Genomic DNA, 10,681 nt, shown 5'->3' with positions numbered 1-10,681 from the left:
CAAACCACCCAGCAACCCAACCCTTCAAGCACCACTTGCCTCACATGTAACAGAGTCTTCAGATCATACACTGGACTTATCAGGCACCTTAGAACCCATCGAAGCAGAGCGGAAGCAAGTCATCCTCGATTCCGAGCGACAGTCTAAGAGAAGAGAGTATGATCACAGGGCTTATGCAGCAACTCATATATTCACACTTTGATGGGACAAGTAAGGCAATTAGCTGGATTTTCACCTGATAATTCACACGTCACATGTGAGAAAGAGCAGATGGTGGAGACAGAGAAAGCAATGAGCCCCCTTTGGAGGTTGCAAGATGCTCCAAGTCCTGTTCAGCTGGATGCAGATGCTGAATCTAGGGGGCAGCAGCAAACAATGTGCGATGGACAGGCAATGTGTATTCCAGCTACATTGCATATGGTTGCAGAGAGCCATAGAACCATAGAAAAGCTATGGCGCGGAGAGAGGCCAGTCAGCCCATCATGTCTGTGCCGGCCAGAAAAAGATGAAAAAAACACTAGCCGCTCATTTTAATCCCACTTTTCTGCACCTGGTTCATAGTCTTGCAGGTTACAGTGCTTCAGATGCAGATCCAGGTACCTTCTAAATGAGCTGAGCGTTTCGGCCTCAACCACTGATTTAGGCAATGAATTCCAGATACCCACCATCCTCTGAGTGAAAAAGCTTTTCCTCATGTCCCCTCTAATCCTGCTACCAATCAATTAAATCTATGCTCTCTGGTAATTGACTCTCAGCTCGAGGAAACAAGTCTTTTCTGTCTACCCTATCTAGGCCCCTCATAATTTTGTACACCTCAATTAGGTCACCCCTCAGCCTCCTTTGTTCAAAGGAAAACAACCCTAGCCTATCCAATCTTTCCTCATAGCTGCAATTTTCAAGCCCTGGCAGCATTCTTGTAAATCTCCTCTGCACTCGCTCCAGAGCAATTAAGTCCTTCCTGTAATGTGGTGACCAGAATTGTACACAAAATTCCAGCTGTGGCCTAACCAGCATTTTATACAATTCCATCATTACATCCCTGCTTTTGTATTCAATACCTTGTCTAATAAAGGAAAGCGTTTCATATGCTTTCTTTACCACCTTATCTTCCTGTCCTGCCACCTTCAGGGACCTGTGGATGCACACTCCAAAGTCTCTCATTCTTCAACCCTTCTCAATAGCTTCCCATTTATTGAGTGCTCCTTGCTTTGTTTTCCCTCCCAAAATGCATTACCTCACACTTTTCCAGATTGAATTCCATTTGCCACTTTTCTGCCCACTCAACCAAACCATTGATATCATTCTGGAGACAACAGCTATCCTCTTCACTATCAACTACACGGCCTGGCGAAGTCTGACTCTAGTACACTTGGCATAATGTTGCAGGCATTTGCAATGATGTCTTTGTCCATGAAAAGAGCGGCCAGAAAGGATGGCCAGCTACATGGAGCAACAGAGGAGGCAATCACACAAATACAAGTGGTCTTCCTATACTCTATACTCTAACATTGATAACAATGTTGTGCACAGTATGGATGCCACCTCAAATAAGATTCATGAAATTGCAACCTTGACATTCATCACGACACTGAGTAGCAAAGTGCTCTCCATTGCTTGCAGGGAGTGTAGGGAGGCCATGAGAGATGATGGTGAAAGGGGTCATGGAAGCGAGGGGTTGGTTCAAAATGTTTGTACTTCTTACCCATTACACCAGGCCCACCCATCCTTAGTCAGTACCTGACATGCTGCCTCATGTCCTGATAACTAAGTCAGCCTGCACAGGTACAGGTGGAGCAGTCTTTGGTAGGGTCCTCATGGGCTCCAAAACTCAGAGGATGTTGGTCAAGAGCAATTCAGCAGTCAGAGCAGGGATCTGAGCAGCCTGCTACTACCTCTGCCGAAACCACAGGGGTTGCATCATATACAAATACTAGGGAGAGGAAGACTAAAGATTTGTAGTTGTACAAGGACGTACGCATGTGCGTTATACAATATTAGACTGTTAAGTCTCTGTTTAATTTTTGAGCCTCATAAATATTGGGTTCCACCAATTTCCCATGTTGGCCATTTTTGATTGCTGAATAGCACGTGGTCATTTCCCTTGTAATGAATGTTAAGACAAGAATTGATGCCGAGTAATGTAGAGAGGCTGTGAAAGAGTTGCTTGCTTGTTTACAGGACTGTATTTTGTTGGGAAAAGTGAGGTAAGGAGAGTAGAGGTGAAGTGTCTTATTATGTCACCTGGCAGCTACTCCTCAAGTCTGCTTTGGGGTGTATAGAGATCAGAGAGAGTGGATTACCTTAGGACGAATGCATCATGGAACCTCTCTGGGAATCTTGGCACACACCTATATTGCGAGGAAATAGAGATAGTTTAAGTAAGCTGTATGTGTATCCAGGTGTGTTCTGTTGGCACAGCTGAGTCAGTGAGAGAGAGTGTGTGGAAGGAAGTTTGAATGTACATGGCAATCCAGGGGAGAGGAACATTGGAAGGAGAGTTCTGAGAGAAAGCATTGCTTGGGAGAAGATTCCAGAGTGAGTTCTTCGAAAGTGGAGATTGGATACCCTCTTGTGACAGATAGAGTACAGTGAGACTAGCTGGATAACTATCTGACAAGCGTCTGGGGGGAGTTGAGGAGAGATACATAGCATCTGTTTTGGGTGGCATCAGTCACTTGGTTTCAGAGTGTGGTGTATCTGACCACAGGTCACCTGTTGGTTTATATGGGCTGTATACTTATGGTGAACATTAGAGTATAAGATAGCTTTTGTAGCTTGTTTTATCCTTATGAATCTGTATATATCTATAAAATGTATAGTTGTGGGTGAAGGAGTATTGTAATATAGTTCATTTTTTCTTGTTAAATAAATGTTTTATTCTTTTATTAAAAGCTCATCAGCTGACTCCTGTGACTCTGTTCAGTAGCCACTCTACATGTATCTAAACAAAAAATAAATGTTAGGATCTATCAAGCCGGGTTCCACCCTGAGATCTGGATTGTCCAGTAGTAACATCAGCTGGGATCATAACAGTATAACAGCAGGCCTGACTGTATCTGTAGGGAGAGAAACAGAGTTAATGTCTCGAGTCCAACATGACTCTTCTTCTGAACTTTGTTCTGCATAATTCCAAAGAAGAGGCATCTTGGACTCAAAACATTAGCTCTGTTTCTCTCTCCACAGATACAGTCAAACCTGCTGAGTTTTTCCAGCGTTTTCTGTTTTTATTTCAGATTTCCAGCATCTGCGGTATTTTATTTTAGTTAAATGTATATTTTTTAGTGGTTGCACACCAATGAAGTGGAAGCTTTTGTTGTTGATCAGTACTCCTGGGTGATCTGGGGGGGACCTTATTTGCCACACCTCTGCAGTTGATGATGCCTTACACCTGTGAGAAACCAGCTGGAGCCACAGTCCAAGCATCTGATCGCTCTGACTAGCATCATCATGACAACGTTACCATTATTGGTGGCTTTGACGAACAAGCCATGCAGTAACCATAAGCTTCCAACTGCAAAATCTTGCAAATGTCTCTGGCAGAACCCTGGCAGATCCAGACGCAAAGAGGTTGAGGATGGTGGTGACTTTAACAGCCTCTGGTAACACCTGGTCACCAGACCCACTTGGCGAATATGCTGCAGTTAAATGCAGAAGTTGGCAGGTTGGATCCAGCTTCATGTCATGCAGTCAACTTCCATTCTTCTAACCCCCACATCCCCCCCACCCCCCACCCCCCCCCGACCCCAATCAGTTCCCAAACCTGCACACTCCTGCAAGTTAAAACTCACCACATCCTCAACCTCATCAGCAGCAACTGGGGAGACAAGGTGGTGGTAATAGGATTTTATTATACCAAATGGCTGGTCGTCTATCATCATACAAAGTTGTAATGTTGCAACTGATGAAAGCTGCATTCAGAACTGTCATATATCACAGTGGCAGCTTTCTCTGCGTGCATCCAGATGAGACTAACAATAACAAATTGAGCACAGCATTTCTCCAGCTATCAAGCCATATCTTCCTCTATCTCTTATGGGCTCATCATTCTGTGGGCCTTAAGTCCTTGTGTTAAGAATGACCTTGTCACACGCCAGAAGGGGCAAGGCTTGGGTAGCATTGGTAGGGGAGAGGCGGCCGGGATGGGGGGGAACAGGGGATGTTAGTTTACTCCCGAATTAATTACAACCTCCACTCTTAGGTCAGTTTCTGACTCCCTGTTGTGCCATCAAGAGATGATGAAAGTTCAAGAAAAAGTGAAAATTAATCTGTGCCTACAAAAGTTAAATGGCCGAGATTATTCAGTGGCTTCTTCCTCCTCATTGTTTCCCAATTATAATTGATTATTTTGGTTATTTTCTATCATTGTTCTTTGTCAAGTATAATCTTTCACTAATTTCTGTTTTCTTGACAACTTATTCCATCCAAAAATCATCAGTACACAATTTCATTACATCGGTCAAAAAATGTTGCAATAACAAAATATCTTCTGGCAAGAGGCACCAAACAACATTCACCCAATCCACTGTAAATTCTGTGAATTAAAATTTATCACATCGCAACTACACAGTGAAGAAAAAGAAAATGAATCTGGTTCCAACAATTCCTCCACACCTTCCATTTGGAGCACAACGTAGAAGTGCACAACATTAAGACCGGTTTGGATTAAGGATAGAAAAGGAAAAAACTGTTCCCATTAGCTGATTGTACAAGGACTACAGGACAGAGATTTACGGTTTGTGGCAAAAGATACAAGGGAGATGCAGGGAAGAATTTTTTTATGTAGCGACTGGTAATGACCTTGAACTCACTGCTCGCGAGGACGGTGGAAGTAGAGGCGATCAATTATTTTGAAAGGAAATTGGATGGGAACGTGAGGGAAATAAACTTGCAGGGCTAGAGGGATACAGCAGGGGAATGGCTCTTACTGGATTACTCTATAGCCAGCTGGCATGGACTCGATGGCCCGAATGATCTCCATCTATACTGCAATGACTCCTTAACTTTATGAGATACCCGGCCTGACCTCTGGATACCATGGATTCTGTGTGCCATGGGCAAAAGTTGCATTAAATTCCTGGGACTCCGTTACTGTCTTCAAATATCCCAGAGCTAGCATACATCTAGCCCCCGCCCAATCAAGCAGCTGCCCCTACCGCACCACACCCCCACCCAAGGACCTGCAAGAGTCTGCAAGTCACTGCATTTGCCAGACTATAAGACACAGTGACTGTAAGTGCTTTAAAAATCTAGGAACAAAATTTCAGTGAATATAGGTACTTTAATATTAACGTTTACCATCGCGGAACAAAAATGACAATTAAGCACAAAGTTCAATTATTAACATTGACAAATATGGAACAAAAACAAATACGCAGCATAAAGTTTTACTATTCATTGAAATCCAAAAATTCCTCATCACTGCTGTAACACTCATCCTCACTGGTGTTATGTGAACTGTCCCTTCCTTCAAATAGTTTGTCATCCTCACTGCCATTTAGGGCACTGCTGATACATCACTTCTTGAATGGCTTCACAGTTGTCTTGTGTTTCAATAATCAGAGGGTTGTGAGACTTTGGAATTCTCTTCCTCAAAAGGTGTTTGAAGCAGAGTCCTTGAATATTTTTAAGGCAGAGCTAGATAGATTCTTGATAAGCAAGGGAATGAAAGGTTATCAGGGGTAGGCAGGAATGTGAAGTTGAGGTTAAAATCAGATCAGCCATGATCTTATTGAATGGCGGAGCAGGCTCAAGGGGCCGAGTAGCCTACTCCTGTTCCTAATTCATATGTTTGTACGTCATCACCACAAATTTTTCACCCACTTGTACACCTGCGAAATGCTTCAGTTGCCCAGTGGATATCAAGTTGTAACTTGGACCCTCCATCCATGTGATCCACTCATCATGTGTGAATGCTTGTTTAGTGAAATGTCCAGGGGCTGTAATTGACAAGTAAGACCAGCTAGAATCACAGCTTCCATTCCGCAACCCTGCTTTCCTTGGCTTCAGGTATACGTGCCCGGAACTGGTCACACACACTAAAAGGGCTAGGGTTTTTTTCAGGAGGCTATGTGGACACTTTAACCACACTCTCTCCAGCCACAATTTCATCCTTTCTTCATTCATCCATCCTTTAGGATGAACACAAATAAGAATCCCATGTGGAATTTCAACTTTTGGTGCTGTTTCTCTTAAAGACCGGTAACAGTGTCAGTTTTTCGCTGCAAAAATAACATGCCAAAACGACAACGTCACAGATCTTCTCATGGCCAGACATTTTTTGAGTATTAAAAACAAAAAACTGCGGATGCTGGAAATCCAAAACAAAAACAGAAATACCTGGAAAAACTCAGCAGGTCTGGCAGCATCGGCGGAAAAGAACAAAGTTGACGTTTCGAGTCCTCATGACCCTTCAACAGAACTAAGTAGAAATAGGAAAGGGGTGAAATATAAGCTGGTTTAAGGGGGTGGGGGGGGTGGTGGAGAAGGCGGGGGGGGTGTTGTTGGGAGAAGCAAGCAGTGATAGGAGCAGATAACCAAAAGATGTCACAGACAAAAGAACAAAGCGGTGTTGAAGGTGGTGATATTATCTAAAAGAATGTGCTAATTAAGATTGGAGAGCAGGACGAGCAAGGTAGCTCTAGTGGGGGTGGGGTGAAATAAACCATGGGTGGAATACATTTAAAAATAATGGAAATAGGTGGGAAAAGAAAAGTCTATATAAATTATTGGAAAAAATAAAAGGGAGGGGGAAGGAACGGAATGGGGGTGGGGATGGAGGAGCGAGTTCAAGATCTAAAGTTGTTGAACTCAATATTCAGTCCGGAAGGCTGTAAAGTGCCTAGTCGGAAGATGAGGTGCTGTTCCTCGAGTTTGCGTTGAGCTTCACTGGAACAATGCAGCAAGCCAAGGACAGACATGTGGGCAAGAGAGCAGGGTGGAGTGTTAATATGGCAAACGACAGGGAGGTCTGGGTCATTCTTGCGGACAGACCAAAGGTGTTCTGCAAAGCGGTCGCCCAGTCTGCGTTTGGTCTCTCCAATGTAGAGGAAACCGCATTGGGAGCAACGAATGCAGTAAACTAAGTTGGGGGAAATGCAAGTGAAATGCTGCTTCACTTGAAAGGAGTGTTTGGGCCCTTGGACGGTGAGGAGAGAGGAAGTGAAGGGGCAGGTGTTGCATATTTTGCATTTGCATGGAGAGGTGCCGTAGGTGGGGGTTGAGGAGTAGGGGGTGATGGAGGAGTGGACCACGGTGTCACGGAGGGAACAATCCCTATGGAATGCCGCCAGGGGGGGTGAAGGGAAGATGTGTTTGGTGGTGGCATCATGCTGGAGTTGGCAGAAACGGCAGAGGATGATCCTTTGAATGCGGAGGCTGGTGGGGTGATAAGTGAGGACAAGGGGGACCCTATCATATTTTTGGGAGGGAGGAGAAGGTGTGAGGGTGGATGCGCAGGAGATGGGCCGGACACGGTTGAGGGCCCTGTCAACGACCGTGCGTGGGAAACCTCGGTTAAGGAAGAAGGAGGACATGTCAGAGGAACTGTTTTTGAAGGTAGCATCATCAGAACAGATGCAACGGAGGCGAAGGAACTGAAAGAATGGGATGGAGTCCTTACAGGAAGCAGGGTGTGAGGAGCTGTAGTCGAGGTAGCTGTGGGAGTCGGTAGGCTTGTAATGAATATTGGTGGACAGTCTATCACCAGAAATTGAGGCAGAGAGGTCAAAAAGGGAAGGGAGGTGTCAGAGATGGACCATGTGAAAATGATGGAGGGGTGGAGATTGGAAGCAAAATTAATAAATTTTTCCAGGTCCCGACGAGAACATGAAGCCACACCGAAGTAATCATCGATGTACCGGAGAAAGAGTTGTGGGAGGGGGCCGGAGTAGGACTGGAACAAGGAATGTTCCACATACCCCATAAAGAGACAGGCATAGCTGGGGCCCATGCAGGTACCCATAGCCACACCTTCTATTTGGAGGAAGTGAGAGGAGTTAAAGGAGAAATTGTTCAGTGTGAGAACAAGTTCAGCCAGACAGAGGAGAGTAGTGGTGAATGGAGATTGTTCGGGCCTCTGTTCGAGGAAGAAGCTGAGAGCCCTCAGACCATCCTGGTGGGGGATGGAGGTGTAGAGGGATTGGACGTCCATGGTGAAGAGGAGGCGGTTGGGGCCAGGGAACTGGAAATTGTTGATGTGATGTAAGGTGCCAGAGGAATCACGGATGTAGGTGGGAAGGGACTGGACAAGGGGAAAGAGAAGGGAGTCAAGATAGCGAGAAATGAGTTCCGTGGGGCAGGAACAGGCTGACACAATCGGTCTGCCGGGACAGTCCTGTTTGTGGATTTTGGGTAGGAGGTAGAAGTGGGCCGTCCGAGGTTGGGCGACTATCAGGTTAGAAGCTGTGGGAGGAAGATCTCCAGAGGAGATGAGGTCAGTGACAGTCCTGGAAACAATGGCTTGATGTTCAGTGGTGGGGTCATGGTCCAGGGAGAGGTAGGAGGAAGTGTCTGCGAGGTAGAGGTCAATGCGCCAGACAACAACAGCACCAGTATTGTTTTGGTGCCTTTAATGTCCATGGCTTTGTTCAATAGAATATCAAATGTTAGGAGAACTGAGTCCATATTGCCTATCTGTCCAAGCTCTAAATGCTTTATTTTCCTTGCATTAATCAAGGGCCTGTGAAATTCAAATATCTTTGCTTAACTGGCACCTTCCATGCTATCGTGATTCTAGTACGCATGCTGAGTCTGTGCTTTTTCACAAATCCGTAGCACCAAGATGTTGTCCTGCAAAGATCAATAATATTGTTTGCAACCACTACTCTCCTTACTTCACACACAATCATTTTGGTAGATCTGAGATTCCATTTTGCCTGTGCTCTGGTCTTCAATTTTTCTTTTTTTTTCCAGCTCTGGCCATTTTGCTGTATGATCACAAAAAGGGTACGCTCTCTTTTCTTTTTATTTTCCCTAGCTCTTCCTCTTACTTTTTCCATTCCCGCAACATTTTCTCGGTTAGAGGAGGACCAAAAACGTGTTTCCGCCATTCTATTTCAATGTTCTTTGGCACAACTTACCACTTCCTCTGGTATAAGGAAGCCATTTTTGTCTTGTATCCATTGGATTAGTGCCAACTACCAGTATGTGTGTGTAACTCAGAAATATGCGTGAATGATCTGTGCAATGGGTAGACGTTCGGGATATAAGACACAAGGAAATTTTAGGCAACTTTTTCACACAGAAGAAGTGGGTCTTGTGGTCCAGCAAATGCAGTGCTACATAAAAACATGATTTAACAACCTTGTTATTTCTCAAATTGCCATTTTGAAATCTTTGTCTTCAAACACAGACTGTATATTTGTCTATCTGTTCCTTGTTACCAATGCCCAGAAGGCACCACATATGTTTTACCTCCATCTGAACTGGCACATAGGTCTCAACTTAATGGGCAGAATTTTATAGTCCATTTTTGGCAGGGCCGAGGCCATAAACTGCGGTGAGCCGTTCAATAGTCCATTGACTTTGCCGGGACTGCAAAATCCCGCTGGTGTAAAATTTCGCCGAATGTCTCATCCAAAAGCTAGCACATTGGACAGTGCAGAACTTTAACAACGCACAGAGGTATCAGCCTGGGTTATATTCTCACAGTTGTAGTGGAGCTAGAGCCTACAAAAAGACAGCTCGGAGTAGGCTATTCGGGGCTTTGAGCCTATTTTGCCATTAAATAAGATCATGGCTGATTCTTCTACCTCAACTCCATCTGCTCACAATATCCCCATATCTTTTTTGCCTCAGTTGCTGAAAATCTATCAACCTCTGTAGCTGGTAAGACAATGTAGTTGTCATGTCAAAGGGGGATAACCAGGGCCAATAGATGGTCACTTTGCTTGGCATATCAACAAGCCAATCCATGACAAAGAAAGGTGTGAGGAGAAAAGGTTAAACATGTGTGTATGTGCATGTGCAGACGTGTGTATGTGTATGCATGTTGTGTGTGCACGTCTCTCTCTCTTTGAATGCAAAAAAGTCAGTCTGCAGCCATTTTGAATTTGAAACAGTGAGGTAGAGAGGTTTTGCTTTCTCTCCAGCAAGAAAAAGACTATGATTGATTCTAGGTCAAGGATTGAATACAAGAAGCCTATAAAAGGAAAGGTTAATGCCAGCTAGTTTCAAGGATGGTTAGCTGCAAAGTGAGTTTAACCCATTAACAGAGGTAGAGTGGCATATTTTATTATTTTCTATCTTACAAGGAGTGATATGAAATAGATTGTGTTTCACTACAAGATGGTATTGTGTGCATTCATGTATTTCATGTAAAATAAACGAGTTTGCTGGTTTACAATTGGCCTTCTGCAGAATAAGAGACCCTTACATGGGCACATGAGGAGGCCATAGCAGCCAGTAACATAACATGGAGTCTTATTGTCAGAAACTCTGGGTCGTACTCTCAAATATTTAAATAATGGGCAGTAAACATATACTCCTGATTATAGGAGTTGTGGGATGTGTCTACAGAATTGGGAAATTATCCTGAACCCAAAGAAATATCTTGTGCAGACCTGAAATGTGTAACAGGAGTTTAATTTGTTGACGACACCAAGCTGGAGGTCTCAATAAACAGAGCTTAACCCGAATTATACTTAAGCTGACCTGTGACAAATAATGTTTAATAAACAGAAAT

This window comes from Cetorhinus maximus, chromosome 19 (assembly GCF_964194155.1).
Source record: "Cetorhinus maximus chromosome 19, sCetMax3.hap1.1, whole genome shotgun sequence".
NCBI classification, from domain to species: domain Eukaryota; kingdom Metazoa; phylum Chordata; class Chondrichthyes; order Lamniformes; family Cetorhinidae; genus Cetorhinus; species Cetorhinus maximus.
This window is presented reverse-complemented; position numbering follows the sequence as displayed.